At 41.4% G+C, this 17,419-nt stretch overlaps 1 protein-coding gene and 1 long non-coding RNA gene across 11 annotated transcripts in view; one reads left to right on the top strand and one right to left on the bottom strand.

Moving 5' to 3' along the window:
• DIS3L2 (DIS3 like 3'-5' exoribonuclease 2) overlaps positions 1-729 on the bottom strand; it is a 375,493-nt gene extending 374,764 nt beyond the window's left edge. For 4 of the 10 annotated variants that reach the window (XR_009541014.1, XM_060151850.1, XM_060151855.1 and 1 more), the window contains exon 1: positions 643-729. The gene's annotated coding sequence lies outside the window, so the exon portion shown is untranslated. The remainder of the gene's footprint in view (positions 1-642) is intronic. The other 6 variants (XM_060151851.1, XM_060151847.1, XM_060151849.1 and 3 more) reach the window with 2 other exon arrangements.
• On the top strand, positions 710-16,985 carry LOC132522013 (uncharacterized). The gene is made up of 3 exons (XR_009541015.1): positions 710-766; positions 5,623-5,671; positions 16,791-16,985. It is a non-coding gene; the product is annotated as an uncharacterized LOC132522013 (long non-coding RNA).
• Positions 16,986-17,419: the final 434 nt, after the last annotated feature.

Below are 17,419 nucleotides of genomic sequence, written 5' to 3' on the forward strand. Positions count from 1 at the left end.
ACTTGAAATTCTTCCCAAACCTACTCAGTCCCAAGGAGAGGTCGTTCTGTAGACAAAATCCAACTTACAAAATACTAAACGCACTAAAAACTGGAAAGCTAATTCCCAGTTAAAGGATCAGTTCAAAACGCTGGATTAAATGAATCTCCACGATCAACAAAGCAAATAAAGTATACCAGTTTGTAAAGCGCCAAGCGGCAGGCAAACACCAAGTATTACAATAAAGTGGCTGCTGTTCAAGGATCCTAAGGCGCCCCATCCCTGTCAACCCCAAACATCTGTATCCGGACCCATAAGAACGCGTCCACAGGTGACCCGAACCTCGGGAAGCGTTCTCTCTACAGCAATAGGCCCTGTTTAACTCTGCTTCTCCTCCCAGGACCCCATACTAGGCTACAAGGGAGGGCCGGCGGGGCTCGGGGGCGAGGAGACGGGCCTGGGAGACCGGGTGGGCTAGGAGCGTGGGGTGGGCAGGGGCGACGCCAGGGCCGGGGAGCGATTCCAGAGGCAGAGGGCACTCGCCCGGGGCCGCCGGTGCAGGTGCCCCCCGAAGCGATATGGAGGCCTCGAAGGCCAGACCCGGGGTCGCTCCTGGGGAGGGATCGAGGTGGGGCGCGCGAGGAGGGGACGGGGAGGCCTCACCTTGTCTCCCGGGAGGCAAGCGCCGCCGCCGTCCCGCAGTTGCTAAGGAGAATGCTCTTCCGGGTCACGGTCGCAGAGTTATGGAGGCAACGGTGGCCGGGAGGGGCCAAAAGCGAGGCGCGGGGTGAGTGCGCGGCGGAGGCGGTGGTCTGCTGTACTTGCGCTGCGGCGGCCGGAGCAGGGCAGGGCCAGGCGGAGGGCACTCCCAACTGCTATGGCCTGGCCTCGCGGAGACGACTGGCTGTAACCGATGGCTGTTGCTGCCCGGTCCCCTGCTCAGGGGCCAGCCGCTGGCGGGAGCCCTCCCGCCCCTGCTCCTGAATGCCCCCAGCCCCAATCCTCAGTGCTGTGACCCGCCGGGCCGCCTCTCACCCAGCCGGCGACGCCTGCCCCCAACTTCTAGCTTATGGGTGTAGCCACGCCGGTCCTCTCCTGTGACAAGGTTTTACTCATCCTTGGAGTTTCTCCACACCTGGTTAGTGAGCACCTGCTCAGGGCTAGGTGCAGGGCTGGCCCCGGGATACTGAGGGGGGCAACCCAGGCATGGTCCTGCCCTCCGAACGGATAGGCTAGGTGGGAGGGCAGGCAGGCAGTATCCTGCATATAGTATTGGGATGCGCAAGTGAAGGAAGCTAGGGGAGCCTGCCCTGGAGGCCTACCCAGGCTCAGGTGGGGAAAAGCTGATGGTGGAGACCTCAACCAAATTAAAAGTGTAGGGAAGAGTGTTCCAGGGAAGACTGTAGGCTCGACTGAGAAACCCACTGAAAGGTCTGTACGCCCTGCCCAGGGAAGTGTGTAGAGAGGAGAGAATGGTTAAGGATGGAACCTAGAAAACATCAATATGGTAGCTGTGAACTAAGGAAGAGGAACCCCCAAAGAGCAGGCAGAATGTTTGTTTGAAAGGCTGCTGAGGAGACAGCAGAAGAATTTCAGTAAGGAGGTGATCACCAGTGTAAAATGCCATGGGGATCCAGAGCCCAGTGGTGACCATAGAAAGATCAAAATTCAGGATTAGGTTGTCAAAGTTGTCAGTGGCTTGAATCTGTATGGTGAAGGAGTCTACCACCATATTTTCCTTGTTGAAACGAGGGAAAGAGATACACTAAATTGTTCCTGAATGCCTTAATGTTTTCAAAAGCACTGTCACAGTACTTGCAAATTTCAGGATTCCTCAACAAATAACCAATCTCCTTGAAGGTGGAAAATATTTGTTATTTAACCTTGCATCTACAGTGCCTGCCACATTCAAAGGCCTCAGTCAATGTTTGCCTAAAGAATAAAAGAACCCATGGGCCTCTGGTTTTTAATGTTCACACAGGTCCCTTCCAAACCCTCAGCAAAACTGTGATGTAGGCAAAACTTGTCTATTCAAACTGTAGAGAGTGGAAGAAACTCAGCAAGGACAGGAAGCAGAGGGTGGTAGAGGTCCAGGGATTCAATGGATGGGAGAGAGCCCAATAGAGCCAGAGATGGGAAGATCCAGAAGAAGAAAAGGACAAAGGATTGAAAACATAGTAGCTGGGCTTTCAGGGCCAGAAATGGGAGATGAAGCCAAAAATAGTTAGAAGCAGGAATAGAAGAGGAAGGACAATTTTTGTACATAAATTGAACAGAGAGATCCCACTGAGATTGGACTGCTGGCAGAAAGTGCAGTGTCAGCCAGTGTGAACACTGCAGGTCTAGGTGGACATATCCCCATGTCCTCTAAGTGAAGTGGGCCCTACACTTCCTCATATGGGCCAAGGGATAACCGCGGCACATGCTGGAGTGAGTTGGGATGAGAGGCTTGCCCCACAAGCATATCTCCATAATTCCAGTCCATTTCCATTATCACAAGTATTACAATAAGCTCCCCCCAAAAGAGAAATATTATTCTTCTCTGAGAGCCTAATAAATCCATCCACAATGGATGTGACCATACATCCATGGAAGGAAACCATGAAATTCAAAATGTGTGGCTGAAGAGTTTAGAACACCCGGCATATCAGCCAAAGGGGCCTAGGAGTAACATCAGCAAGGCAGGACCAGAAAATGATTACAATTTGGTAAAGGAAAGTTAACTGTTTTGTGAACAGAAGGGACAAAATTAACTTGTAACCTAGAAAAAGGAAACCCCAAATACATGAAGTATAACAGATAAAGTCTACCCCACGTTCTCCTGGCAGCCTTGAATAGAGCAAATATTCTAAAGAACTGTGTTCTGCTGAAGGGCCAAGGTGATGCATTAGGCTCACCTTGGCTAGGCTTCTGGGACATTTCAATGGTGCCTCAAGAAATAGAAATTTATCATTGCTATGAAGGGCATATTCTTAGAGAACTGCAGGGAATTGTGGGTGATCTCTGTACTTCAAGGTGGTATGGGCATGGAAGTTTCCAGGTGATGTGCTTTGTCTGACTGGTCTCTGGATGACGGATGCCAATTAATGACTGAGGAATGCCCCCAAAACCCAAGATATGAGTGGAGGACCGGAGTTACCATGCCCTGTTCTTATAGGAATTGAGCCACCTGCTGCCTCCAGGAGAATTCCATTTTGGCATTAGGAGGAACTGTGTCTGAAATCTAAGTTTTGGTTGCCCCAGAGCTTTCCATACCAACACTGATTCCTAACCACCACCATCTCCAACTTGAGCTTCCTGGGTACTAACATCCACCCAGTCACAAAGCCAGACACCCAGGAGTCACCCTTGACTCCACTGTCCCCCATCACCACACTCTCACCCTAAACAGCCCAGTCCAAGAACAAGTCCTGTAGACCGTGTCATTCCCCCCACCCAATTCCACTGCCACCAGTTACGGTGAAAAGAGCAGATAACCAAGCAACTCGGGTTCAGTAAGAAGTATTACAACCTCAAAGATGAAGCAAGGTGATAAAGGCAGTGTGTGTGTGTGTGTGTGAACAGTGTAATGACCAAACAGCGCAAAAACTTCAAGGAGATAAGATGAAATAAATTCATTCAACAACATGTTTTGATTGCCTTTCACATGCTAATTTTGCCTTAAAGGAAGTACAACATAATGAAAGGCCTATTAAATAGGTTAAAGAAAAACCTAAGGTAGAATTGAACAAATTCCAACAACTCAAGTGAAAGAGTGCTTGCTGGCCCGGGGGTGTGACTTTGGAAGGCCCTAGATCAGATGTTGGGTGCATTATAAAGCCTACCTGAATTATAAATTCTACCTGTGCAGGCAGAGTACTGTGGGCTGAGAGGGCTGTGGGTGAGCAGAAAATATGTCTCATCAACACCATATCAATTGTTCTTGGCCTCCTCAACTGCAGCAACTAGACCCACCCAGACCACTATTTCCAACTAGGAATCTTAAACTTAGTTTTAAAACTTACATTTCTCTCATCCTTCTATCTTCATAGTATTATTTTTATCCTAACTTTTAAAAAACAAATCCTTCTAGAATATTCCCACTTTTTTGCCTCATAGGTGTTAGCCTTTACCTTGATTTCTCTTTTATCTACTAGCTCTTATTTAAATTTTCATCTTTTTAAATATTTTTAATCTTTATTGAATCAGGATTCCATCAACATATTAGTCTTAACTGTTTTCGGTTTAATTTAAAATTTTTTTCTAGTTCTTTGCCCTTTTGTTTCTTTTTTATTTCACATATGCTACTTTAAATGTGAATTTTAGAAAATTCTCTCACTTACAATGCTATTTTTTTCTAAATTTTTATTTCCACATCCTTAGCTTTAAATTTGTCTTAATTTTTATACTCTCTTATCATCTTATTTTAATTTTTATTTCTCTGATCTTCCATCTTGCATATTTTTCTGGTTTTTAACTTGAAGTATACATATAGCTCAGCAACTGCAAATGTTATCTAACAATTATTACACTTTAAATGAGAAAATAAAGGATCATATTTAATTCACCAAATCCAGAATGCTTATACTTTGTTTTGTTGGAGAATTTACTCCAGAGGGAGGTCTTTATAGGACAGAATTTTACTTTTCTTCTGTGCCTTGTCTCCTGCCAGATACCAGCCTCATATGAAGCTGGAATAACAGAAAAGGCGCTCTCAAATTGCAGCTCCAATACAGCAGCAATGTGGCGTGGCACTTAAGACGTGGGGAACCAAACTGCTGGGTTCAAATCCAACTCCTCCAGTTACCCACAGTGTGACCTTGGGCAAGTTACTCAACCTCTCTGGGTCTCCGTTCTCCTCACCTATAGAATGTGGGTGATTATGATAGCATCTCATAAGGTTTCTGTGAGATTTAAATGAGTCAATATATGTAAAGCACCTAGAACAGTGCCTGGCACATAGTAAATACATGTGTTTGCTAATATTGTTTAACAAGAAGTTATCCTATACAGTAGTCACTCTTAGGAGTATAAAATAACCAAGTATCTTGTAGATGATGGTCCTAACTGCCAGAAGCAACTTTTATTCTTCCTCTCGGTGCAGACTCTGTAGCCTACCAAAGTTCTCTTTGGCAATTTCTCTTCTTAACCAAACCTCAATATTTGTTTTCAGATATCAATACTCCTCCAAGGACTCATGTATGGGGTGGGGGTGGGGAATAATTTCAGTGAAGAGTCTGTTTCTCCTTTTCCAACGCCCAACCCTGATTGAGTCTCTGCATTCTAGAGTTCTAGAGAGAAAACATCTGATTGATTGGCTCAGGCCAGCCTATGAATTGGGTTAGGGGTCTGCTGGAGCCAATCAGCTAAGCAAGGGAAACAGAATCACCCAGTAGAATTATGGCTACTCAGGTATACACCTTCCTTAGGGGCTGTGTGTGTGTGTGCACACACGTGCACACACACGTGCTCTTATTGGAGGGGAGGGTAGCAAAATTTCAATGAAGGGAGAACTGATAATTTTATGCACTGTATAGCCCATCTCCACAGATATGCATACCCTGAAAAACAATGTCTGAAACAAACATAGTCTGAAAAACAATGATATAATGTATAGTTGCCATTAAATGTGATAACTGTATTTTTAAATATTTAATTTTTCAGAATGCCAAAATCAGACCAAGAGGATTTGACCTAGGAGGACTTGAAGAAGGTAAGAGAATGACAAAAATAATTCTGAATCTATTTATAAGAAAGAACATTTTTGAATTAGAACAGATATAAAGAAATGTGTGGAGTCTGCTTTTTGTTGGATAAATGAAAATATAGTAAAACACTAGGAAATTGTTACATTTGATCTCACTTAAATAAATCAAAAAACACAGCGTCCAATAGAAATCCTATATCAAAGAATTTTATTAACTGAGAAGAATACAGAGTAACACAGTTAGAACAATTATAAGATTATGTGTAGGGCTTCCCTGGTGGCGCAGTGGTTGAGAGTCCGCCTGCCGATGCAGGGGACACGGGTTCGTGCCCCGGTCTGGGAAGATTCCACGTGCCACGGAGCGGCTGGGCCCATGAGCCATGGCCGCTGAGCCTGTGCATCCGGAGCCTGTGCTCCGCAATGGGAGAGTGAGAGGCCCGCGAACCGCAAAAAAAAAAAAAAGAAAAGAAAAAGATTATGTGTAAATGGACTAAATTCTCCTATTTAAAAAACAGAATCATAGACTGGATTAAAAAGACAAAATCCACACCTATGAATCTTGTTTTTTAAAGAAAAGGGAGATAGAATAATTTAAAAGCCTGGCTCAGATAAATCATGCTTACACAAAAGCAAGAATAGTAGGTCCCAGCTTGACTGAATAAGTTACGTTCATCCCAGGATTCCTGCATATCTGGGCATGCCCTGAACACCAGTGGCAGGACCCACTGGAGGATTGTTTACATGAGAAACTAGCATCCTAGGAAAGAACCCCTTCTTCAGGCAAAGCCAAAGAAAAGTCCAAGGACAGCAGGCTAGTATAATGCTGTTGCAGCAGGAAGGCTGCAGGGAAAGTGCCAACAAAACAATCTGTTTGGCCTAAGGCAGTCCTGCTCTTTAGCTTTTCCACAGAATGGAGCACCAGCAAAGAAGGGTGCTGTTGGAGCTTGCTGGCATAAACTCTCCACAATACTCCATTCATTGGCCCCAAACACAGGCTCTAACCCAGCCCCACTGAGGGATTGTCAGCAAGTCCCTACACCTCAGGGGCCTCCGTTTCTCTTCTACAAAAGGGTGATTAAAGGAACTGATCCAAAAAGGGAAAATTGAGAAATAGAGAGCTTTCTCAAATGTACATTAAGCTTTCACAAAAATTAATTGCAATTTTGAAGCTAAAGGTATTCACAATAGCAAAGCAAAGATTTTACACATACTTCCTCAGACTTCCATATGATAAAATTGGAGAGAAAGCCAATATATCACCTATATGCACATGACCAGGAAAGAATAGAAGAAAGTTCTGTGATGGAACGATTAAGTTGGAAAGGCAACACCAAATATGGGGATGTTATGTTAAAGACAAACAAAAAAGAGATCCGGGTACACAGTTAAAGCTGTATTGAAGGAACTCTGGTATCTTTCATGCTTATGGTAACAAGAAAAAGGGAAAAATTATCAACTAAATCTACACCTAAATTTTTTTTTAAAGATATAACAAATTTTTGGGCTTCCCTGGTGGCGCAGTGGTTGGGAGTCCGCCTGCCGATGCAGGGGACACGGGTTCGTGCCCCGGTCCGGGAGGATCCCACATGTCGCGGAGCGGCCGGGGCCCGTGAGCCATGGCCGCTGAGCCTGCGCGTCCGGAGCCTGTGCTCCGCAACGGGAGAAGCCACAACAGTGAGAGGCCCGCGTACAGCAGGGAAAAAAAAAAAAAAAAAAAGATATAACAAATTTTAAAAGGAACAGTAACAAATATGAACTCAAATAAATTAATTAGATAAGAGAATATGCAAAACAGATTAAAAATGAACTAATATAATATTTACAGACTACTAGTATAGCAAATTAAATACCCAAGAAAATACAAGAGAAACAAAAATCTAAAGACTATATAAACACAAAAATGTTTCAGTTATTAGGAAATACGATTCAAAGCTAAAATCAAATAAATTTTAAAATTAAAAGGAATTAACAATTTTGAATAAAACCAACACAAGAAGAAAATTCAGAACAACAGGAAAAGATTAGCAAAAGGGAAGGTTCACAAGAAATATAGAAAACCTATTCAATGAAGATTTGTAGAATGACTGAGTGAATTTTTTGAAAAAAGCACCTAGACTTGATATTGTTGTTATTAACATTTTCAACAGCAAGTAAATAAACAAAAACTCAATTCATTTTGTAAGGCAAATACTTTCACTTCCTGCCTACCTGTAAAGATAAAGATTACAATACAAAAAAGTTTTAAAGTTTTTGCCTCATACATAATTTCACCACTTTTGCACATATATTTTCATTTTATTCTATTACTGGTACCATATTCTTATGTTGTAGAGTTGTATAATGTGCAACTCTTTTACATCCCTTCTTTTACAAATTGTATCTTAGTATTTTCCATGTTTATTTTAGGGTTTTCTGTTATTTTTTTCTATGTTATACAAATTATAAATGTTCACATGAAGAAGTAACTAAAAATTTATGAGTAGTTCCACTACCTAAAGTTAGATAGATTGTAGATTGGTAGGTAGTTGGATACGTAGTACATACATATATACATACAGACATACATACATGGGTAGGTAGGCATACATTTGGATTTGGATTGGAATATACTTTTTAAAAATTTTTAAACTGAAGTATAATTCACATAACATAAAATTCACCATTTTAAAGTACACAATTTAGTGGTTTATAGTATAGTCACAATGTTGTACAGTCATCACCACAATAAATTTTAAAACATTTTCACCACACCATAAAGAAATCCCACACCATTAGCACTCCCCATTTCCCTCCCATCCTTCCAGCCCTAGGCAATCACCAATCTACTTTCTGTTTCTATGGATTTCCCTATTCTGGACATTTTATATAAAAGGAATCATACAGTACGTGACCCCTTATGACTGGCTTCTTTGTCTTAGCATAATGTTTTCAAGATTCATCCACATTGTAACGTGAGTCACTAATTCATTCCTTTCTATGGGTAAATAATATTCATATATATAACATATATGTCACATTTTGTTTATCTGTTCATCAGTTACTGGACATTTGGGTTCTTTCCACTTTTTGGCTATTGTGAATAATGCTGCTATGAACATTCAAGTACAAGTTTTTGCATGAACATATGTTTTCAATTCTTTTAGGTATATATATAGTTGTAAAAGTGCCTGGTCATATGTGCTGGGTCATATCATAACAGTGCCATTTTACATTTCCACCAACAATGTATGAGGGTTCCAATTTCTCCACAACTTTGACAACATTTGTTATTTTCCATTTTTTAAATATAGCCATTCTAGTGGAGTAGTATCTAGTAAAGTGGCATCTTATTGTAGTTTTAATTTTGCATTTCCCTAATGGCTAGTGATGATATTTATTGACCATATGCATATCTTCTTCAGAGAAATTTCTATTCAAGTCCTTTGCTCATTTTTTTACTTAGGTTATTTGTCTTTTTATTGTTGGGTTGTAAGAATTCTTTATGTATTCTGGATTCTAGGCTCTTATCAAATAAATGATTTACAAATATTTTCTCTCATTTGGTGTGTTGTCTTTTCACTATCTTAATAATGTCCTTTGATGAAAAAAGTTTTAAGCTTGGTGAAGTCCAAATTATCTATTTTTCCTTCGGTTGCTAGTCCTTTACGTATCATATCTAAGAAACTGTTGCCTGATACAAGGTCATGAAGATGTATACCTATGTTTTCTTCTGAGAGTTTTATACTTTTAGCACTTACGTTTAGATCTTTGATCCATTTTGAATAAATTTTTGTATGTGGTGTGAGGTAGGGGTCTAACTTCACTCTTTTGAATGTGGTTAGCCAGTTGTCCCAATCTTCAAAACATTATTCTTTTCCCATTTAGTGATCTTAGCATCCTTGTCAAAATCAATTAACCGTAGATATATGGGTTTATTTCTGGACTCTCAATTCTATTCCATTGATTTGTCTACTTTTATACCAGTGCCACATTTTCATGATTACTGTAGCTTTGTAGTAAGTTTTGAAATTGAAAAGTGAGTCCTCCAGTAGAATATACTTTAACATTGTTTTGTTACTCTTTCACTTCAAAAACTTGAAAATATTCACATAACATGTCAACAAATACAATTCTATAGCATCAATTTAAATAAATGTGTAGTATCCCACATGAATTTTCCATTAGTTATTTGACTAGAATTACAGCATATTGTTAGATTCATAGGTTATTTCCAATACTTGTTATAATAAACAATTTAATTTTTACTTATTAGAGGCTTATCTTGGATGCTATAAATGTATTTTCTTCTGAGTATATTTTTTTCATGACTTCATCCAATTCTCTATTAAGACCTTCAATCCAAGTAACTTGTAAAATCTCTTATTAAAGTGTAATATTAACCATTTTCTGTCATTCTTGCTATAAACAATTTCCTGTCCATTTTTTTCTCATTTATTTATTTTTAAAATTTATTTATTTTATTTATTTATTTTTGGCTGTGTTGGGTCCTCTTTGCTGTGTGTGGGCTCTCTCCGGTTGCGGCGAGCGGGGTGGGGCTACTCCTTGCTGTGGTGCACAGGCTTCTTATTGCAGTGGCTCCTCTTGTTGTGGAGCATGAGCTGTAGGCACGCGGGCTTCAGCAGTTGCAGCACGTGGGCTCAGTATTTGTGGCTCACGGGCTCTAGAGCACAGCCTCAGTAGTTGTGGCGCACAGGCTTAGCTGCTCCACGGCATGTGGGATCTTCCCGGACCAGGGATCGAACCCGTGTCCCCTGCATTGGCAGGCAGATTCTTAACCACTGTGCCACCAGGGAAGTCCCTGTCTCATTTATTTTTAATTTACAGGAATGGAACAGCACCCAGGGCATCTTGCTGATTAGAATATTTTGGAAAAAAATGAAAACTGAAGGTAAGCTGATTCTTAATCTTTCAAAAGTGGCCTTTTATTCTGCTTGGGAGATATAAACCCTTGTTATTTTTCTGTATTTATTTTGAAAAGTAATACATTCATCTAGTGCAAAATTCAAGAGATACCAAAGAGTAGCCAGTGAATAAATCTCCCCCCATCCCTGTCCAACAGCACCCAGTTCCCCTGTCTGTTACCAGTTTCCTCCATCCCAATATCTATCATCCATCCATCCGTCCATCCAATTGACATTTTCACGGTGCCTGCTCTGTGTGAAGACAACCAGGTACAGTTGTTCAGAGAGATTTGAATCCCATCTCTACCACCGGCAGCCATGGCCTTGGGCAGACCACTTGGTCAAGTCTCAGTTTCCTCATCTGTGAAATGAGGATAAAGATAATCACCTCATGCATCATTGAGCGGATATATATAAGGTAACCGGCAGAAGCCTGGGTGCTGTGGATACCACTGTGAAGCCAGATTTCATGTCCTCAAGAGCTCTGTTCAAGCACCCCTCTTAGGTCTGCATCTTAGTTCCCCCTTCTTGCTTCCCCCGCTTTGGCTCAGGCAATTTTTCTGGCTGCCAACCTAGAATCTTTCATGTCCTCTCCTCCCACTGCAAGGAGGCCTGTCCACAGGGCCAGGCCCTGCAGACAGCCATGAGGTGGAAGCCTGGGGCTTTCCACTGCCTCATACTTTCCATGAGGATTTTTAACTAAATCCTCAAACATCACATTCACCAGTGTTATCTTGTCAGATGCTGTAAAAACGTTTGCACTTTTGTCTCAACATTATGGATGGCATGTGTTCAACCATGGGGAGAAAAGATAGACAATGAACTCACTCACCTTATTCAGGTGTCATAGTTTTGTTCTTCTTGAAGAGAAACAGTCACTGAACTCTGTTTGAAAATACTGGTCAACATCTTCCCTACCAGCTATGCCATCTGTCTGCAGAGAAGAGCAAGTTTTTAGTCTGAAAATACCCATATCCAGACGTGGGGTTATTTTATTTATTAATTTATTTATTTTCTGGCTGCACCTCTCAGCTTGCAGGATCTTAGCTCTCCAACCAGGGATTGAACCCGGGCCCTGGCAGTGAAATTGCCGAGTCCTAACGGCTGGACCGCCAGGGAATTCCCAGTGGGTTTATTTTTTAACAAAGTGTTCTCGCTGTGTCACAGAACACACTAAGGAAACACACTCTGGGGAGGGGCACCTTCGGAAGATGGAGGGATTCTTGGAAGAGACCAAGGCAGGGAAGCTGGTGCGTTTGGGGGAGTTGCAGCCTGGAGGCCAGTCTCTCCCTCCATTCTTGCCTTTGGTTTCTTCTGCCACCAGGGAACTGCTACCTGTGAGGTGACCAGGTTGTCCCCATACCAGTCATCCTCTGGAGGAAGCTGAGAGCTTTCCCCCAACCCCCAGCTAGGTCTCCCCACCAGCCCAATGTCTGGAGGTGTAGGCAGCCAGGCCCCAGAGGGCCCACCCTACCTCCCTTCTCTCCAGGCACAGTATAGATACACTTTATCTGGATCAGAGGAGCTGGACTAGCTCTACCCAGAACTGGGTTCTTAGTGAAATCTCAGCTGAAAATCCCATGGCCTTGTGTACCCAGTACATCCCCAGAAAGGCCTCCCAGGATCTAAGTCTTTAAATCTTTAGATCTTTCTCTTGGAACTGGCTGTGGGGGAGCCCCAGAGGGTCCATCTTCACAGCCAGGTGCTGTGACCAGTAAGACTGGCGAGGTGAGCAGGGAGTCACCGGGGCAGCAGCAGGAGGTGTCCATGGTTACCTGGCTGTGTCCATGGTTACCTGGTATAACAGATGCCTTCTTTATATGTGCCTGTTTTATCCAGTTCATATATGGGAATTTTTAGCAATGCACTATTATTATTGCTTTAAATCTATTTGTCCAATCCAGATAGTTGAGACCTGCCTCTATAAATTTGGTCCATCTCAGAACCCCCTGTTCTATTTTTTTCAACCCATCTAGTCCTTTACCAGTAACACATCCTTCATTAGAATTTATAACACACTTTTGTATCTAGGAGGACATTTATGCCTTAAGACTTTTCTTCTTAAAAATCTTTTTGATCATTTTCATAAATTTATGGTTCCTGAGAAAATTTGGAATCAATTTTTCAGCAATCACAAAGATACTGAGATTTTGTTTGGAACCATGTTAAACTTATGCAGAACTTAGGGCAGAATTAACATCTTTATTATACTAAATCTTCTCATGGGGACACGTGATACAGCTCTCCATGTAGTCCAGTGTTCCTTCATATCCCATAACATTAAATTACGTTTAATTTTTGATATGGCTATTATTATTGGGCTTTTTAGATGTATTTGCTGATGGGTTATTATTGTCATATAGGAGGGTATTTTATTTTTATTTTTTAAAATGTATTTTGTATGGGGCCACTTTTATATTTCCTTTAAATGATCACTTCACTAAACCCAATAATAAGAATTGGAAAACAGGAGACTATATTATCATTATACGTCAAGATATTGCAGGGGGGTGGTGGTGTGGTGGTGTGATGAATTGGGCGATTGGGATTGACATGTATACACTGATGTGTATAACATCCATGACTAATAAGAACCTGCTGTGTAAAAATAATAATAATAAAATTTTAAATATTAAAAAAAAGATATGACCATATATCAACCCTCCAAAAAAACAACCAAAAAAAATACCAAGAAAATAGTGAATAACTATTAATACAATAAGAATATTTAGTTATTAGTCCAAATTTTAAATTAACATGTAAACATTAATAGTTTTATTTATGTCAGCAATAACTGATAATAAAACACAATTTTTTAAATCCACAGCAAGAAAACATTGTTTTTTAAATCCCATTTGTTATGGCCACAAAAACTATAAAAAATCAAGAATAACTTAATAAAGATGTATAAGACCTATATGAGAAAACTTTAAAGCTATGGAAAATGGAAAAGCACAACTTGTCCCTGGATAGGAAAACTAAATATTGAAAAGATGTTAAATTGCCTTAAGTTTATGTGTAAATTCAAGAAAATGCCATAAAATCACAGCAGGATATTTGGTGAACTTGGGTAAATTTTTCTAAAGTTCTTCTGGAAAATAAATATAGAAGAAGAATAAAGAATTTCCTGAAAAAGAAGAGTATCTTGGGACTGATAGGCCCTACTAGATATTAGAACATATTTTTAAACCACAGTGAATAAAACAATATGGTCAGGAGTAAGCAGGCAAAGCAATAAAACAGAGTCCAAAACTTTACATAAGTATGTATGAGAATTCAGCATGAGAACAGTAAAAGTTTAAACTGGTGGGAGAAAAACTTAATGATTATGCTACAAAACTCAATAAATGGTATTGAGACAACTGGCTACCCATTTGGGGAAAAATAGTTGTATTCTTCACTTTAAACCCAAATAAATTCCAGAAAGAATAAAAATATAATTTTTTAAAGTATAGTATGTCAAAATTAAAAAGTACATACAAGCACACCTCACTTTATTAGGCCTCGCTTTATTGTGCTTCACAGATACTGCATTTTTTACAAATTAAAGTTTTGTGGCAACCCTGCACCAAGCAAGTCTATTGGCACCATTTTTCCAATAGCATTTGCTAACTTCGTGTTTCTCTGTCACATTTTGGTGTCACAATATCACTAACTTTTTCATTATTGTTGTATTATAGGGGTCTGTGTTCAGTGATCTTTGATGTCACTACTATAACTCACTGAAGGCTCAGATGACGCTTAGCATTTTTTAGCATTAAACTATTTTAAAATTAAGGTATATACATTTTATTAGAAATAATGCTATTGCACAGTTAATAGACTACAGTATAGAATAAACATAACTTTTATGTGCACTGGGAAATCAAAAACTTCATTTGACTAGCTTTATTACAATATTCACTTTATTATACTGCTCTGGAACCAAACCCACAGTATCTCTGAGGTGTATGCCTGTAATATTTCTATAATTTCGTGTTAGAGTCACTGAAGAATGAGAAGATTTTTTGCCTCTGGAACACTTTTCAAAATGTCAAGTGAATTTATCCTTTCCAGGGATGTAAACTTGTCCAAGGCATTGACTTATAATAAAAAATTTGGAGAGAAGCTCTGTTTTTCATAGGGACAATATCATAAAAAGGAGGTTTCTTGTGATTAGCTAAACTCAAAGCTCTCCGCCAGATAAGGTGAATTTTCAAAAGGCAATTACATCTCCAGGTTTTGTTCAATTTCAATGTTATGGAGGTAAGTTTATGGACTTCATGAATCCATTCCTATTTCCCTAAGAAGCATCAATTATTTTTCACCATACCAAAACCAACGTAATGGGAAAGCCATAGGCTTCGCCTGCTTGGCAGACAAGTAAGATCACACATACATTCATGCCCACATTACCCTGGCTTTGGGACCTCCCTGCCTTGCCAGCAGGAAGGCCAGTTGATTTGTAGGTGAAACCTCCCCTAATATGTCAGGTCCTCCTGTAGTGCTTGGATATGTCCCTGAATCTGTCCTCCTGGAGCTCCTCCAGCTGCCTGCTGGGGAAGCAGAAATCCCGACAGTCCCTCAGGGACAAAAGAACCACTTCAGGGCCCCACCCCATCTCCACTCCCATCCTCAGCCTCACTCACTAGCTTTGGTGCCTCCAGCCCTGTAGCCCAAATGCCCGAGGTCCCTGGCTCTCCTGGTCACGGTGCAACTGCAGCTCCAGCCACAGGGAGAGCCCCAGCAGTGCCTCTGAAACAAAGTCCCTATACTAGTGCCTGATTTCTGCCACCTCTGCTGCCACCTTGGAGATTAACACTCCCACGGGGGTCCTTAGATGAGAAGGGAAGGGAGAGGCTGCCTCTCCATGTTGCCAGGGTGTCCAGGGAAAGCACCAGCATCCCAAGGCAGCACAGCCTTTCCTGTTCACACACAACCAACTCCCCTGGTCCCAGCCGTGGTGCCAGCAGGCTTGGATGACCAGAGATGGGAGTGAGCTCCTGCCTGGGGAGACTCAATTCCCTACACCGGGGCACAGAAACCCCAGTGTGACCTCAGGCTGGGGGTTGCTTTCAGGACTCCTGTAAGTCCTCGTGCTGGTTGTTCTCCACTTACCGTCTCACCTCCCAAATCCATTCTCTTCATTCTCTGCCCTGCTCGGCCATGTTCTGGCAGTGACTGCTTTCTCTGGTTACAAGTACTATTGAAAGGCCCCTCTTTCATGTTCCAGCTCTCCGTCACTATCCCCTATTAATCCCCTTATCGTGAATAGTCCCCTCACTAAATTCTCCCAGTTAAACCCTCTGAGTTGCCGTGAACCTGACTCCAATGCCCCTCACCCCAGGATGCTTGGGCAGACAAGTGACTCCTAAAAATGATGAAATAGACCATCCTATCAGTAGAATAACTGAAGATTGAGTCACATTTAATCTGATTTAGAAAAATAGAAAAATGTACCATTTCTTTTTTTTTTTTAACTTCCCTCTTTTTTTATAATTTATTTATTTATTTTTGGCTGTGTTGGGTCTTCGATGCTGCGCGTGGGCTTTCTCTAGTTGCGGCGAGTGGGGGCTACTCTTCATTGTGGTGCGTGGGCTTCTCATTGCAGTGGTTTCTCTTGTTGTGGAGCATGGGCTCTAGAGCACAGACTTAGTAGTTGTGGCGCACGGGCTCAGTAGTTGTGGCTCGTGGGCTCTAGAGCGCAGGCTCAGTAGTTGTGGTGCACAGGCTTAGTTGCTCCGCGGCATGTGGGATCTTCCCAGACCAGGGCTTGAACCTGTGTCCCCTTCATTGGCAGGCAGATTCTTAACCACTGGACCACCAGGGAAGTCCCAAAAATGTAGCATTTCTTGCATGTCAGCGTTGCAGAGCAAATGTACACTGTGACCCAAAGTTGGACCGCTGTGAGCAGTCAGGCTCTCTGTCAATTGGCCACTCTGAGCCCTCTCGTATTCTTCATCACTCCGTGAAGAGATTTCAGGTGCATATGATTGTTTGTCACCCTTCACTAATGCTGTCTCCTTGGCTTCGGCTCCAGGGGCAGAATCTAAACCCAGTTGCTCAGAGAGGAGCCCAGTTCCTCACACAGATCTGGAGTTTGCTCCTTAACCCGCAAGTCCCCGGACCAGGCTGTTTTGGTTACAGAGACATTGATCAGATATAATCTCAAGCGGAGTAAAGCGGTTGGATTCTGCCCTCCTTTGTCTTTAAGTTGTATTTTAATGACTTGATGTCTCTTTTAGATAAGCTGGATGCTCACCTCTCCCAACTGCGACCCACAGAATACTGCACTAGAGAAAGTGAAAAGTTACACATCCTCCTGTGACGTGGACTGACTGCCATGAGTTAGTATGGACTTAGTAAATGGTGAGAGCTGCTACCTAAGTACTGCCAGGAAGAGATGGCTAAACGTCAGTAATTTTAAAACATCATGCTTTCTGGACAAAGTTTTCTCAACTGATGACAGGCTTGTAGCTAAACAACTTAATAAAGGAATTCAAAAATTTTAATTACTGGGTCTAGCAGTGTGTTCTGTAAATAACACTAGCCTGGAGGTTTCATCAAGAAATAATAATTGTCTAAAGTTAGATGTTTTATGTTTTATTTGGAATTTTTAAATGATTGTAGTAGGCGATTGGTAACACCTGCATTAAAATTTTCCATATTAAAAAATAAAGCTGGATCCCTACCTCACACCTTAATAAATTCCAGATGGGTTAGAAGTAAAAACGTACACATAAACCAACACATACAAAACTCCATAAAAGTACTAGGGAAAAGAGTGATGTTTATTTAATCTTGGGAGGTGAAAAGATAGACCTTTCTAAAAATGACACCAAAGCTAGAAACCATTAAAAAAAATATGATGGAT

Source organism: Lagenorhynchus albirostris, chromosome 6 (assembly GCF_949774975.1).
Source record: "Lagenorhynchus albirostris chromosome 6, mLagAlb1.1, whole genome shotgun sequence".
NCBI classification, from domain to species: Eukaryota; Metazoa; Chordata; class Mammalia; order Artiodactyla; family Delphinidae; genus Lagenorhynchus; species Lagenorhynchus albirostris.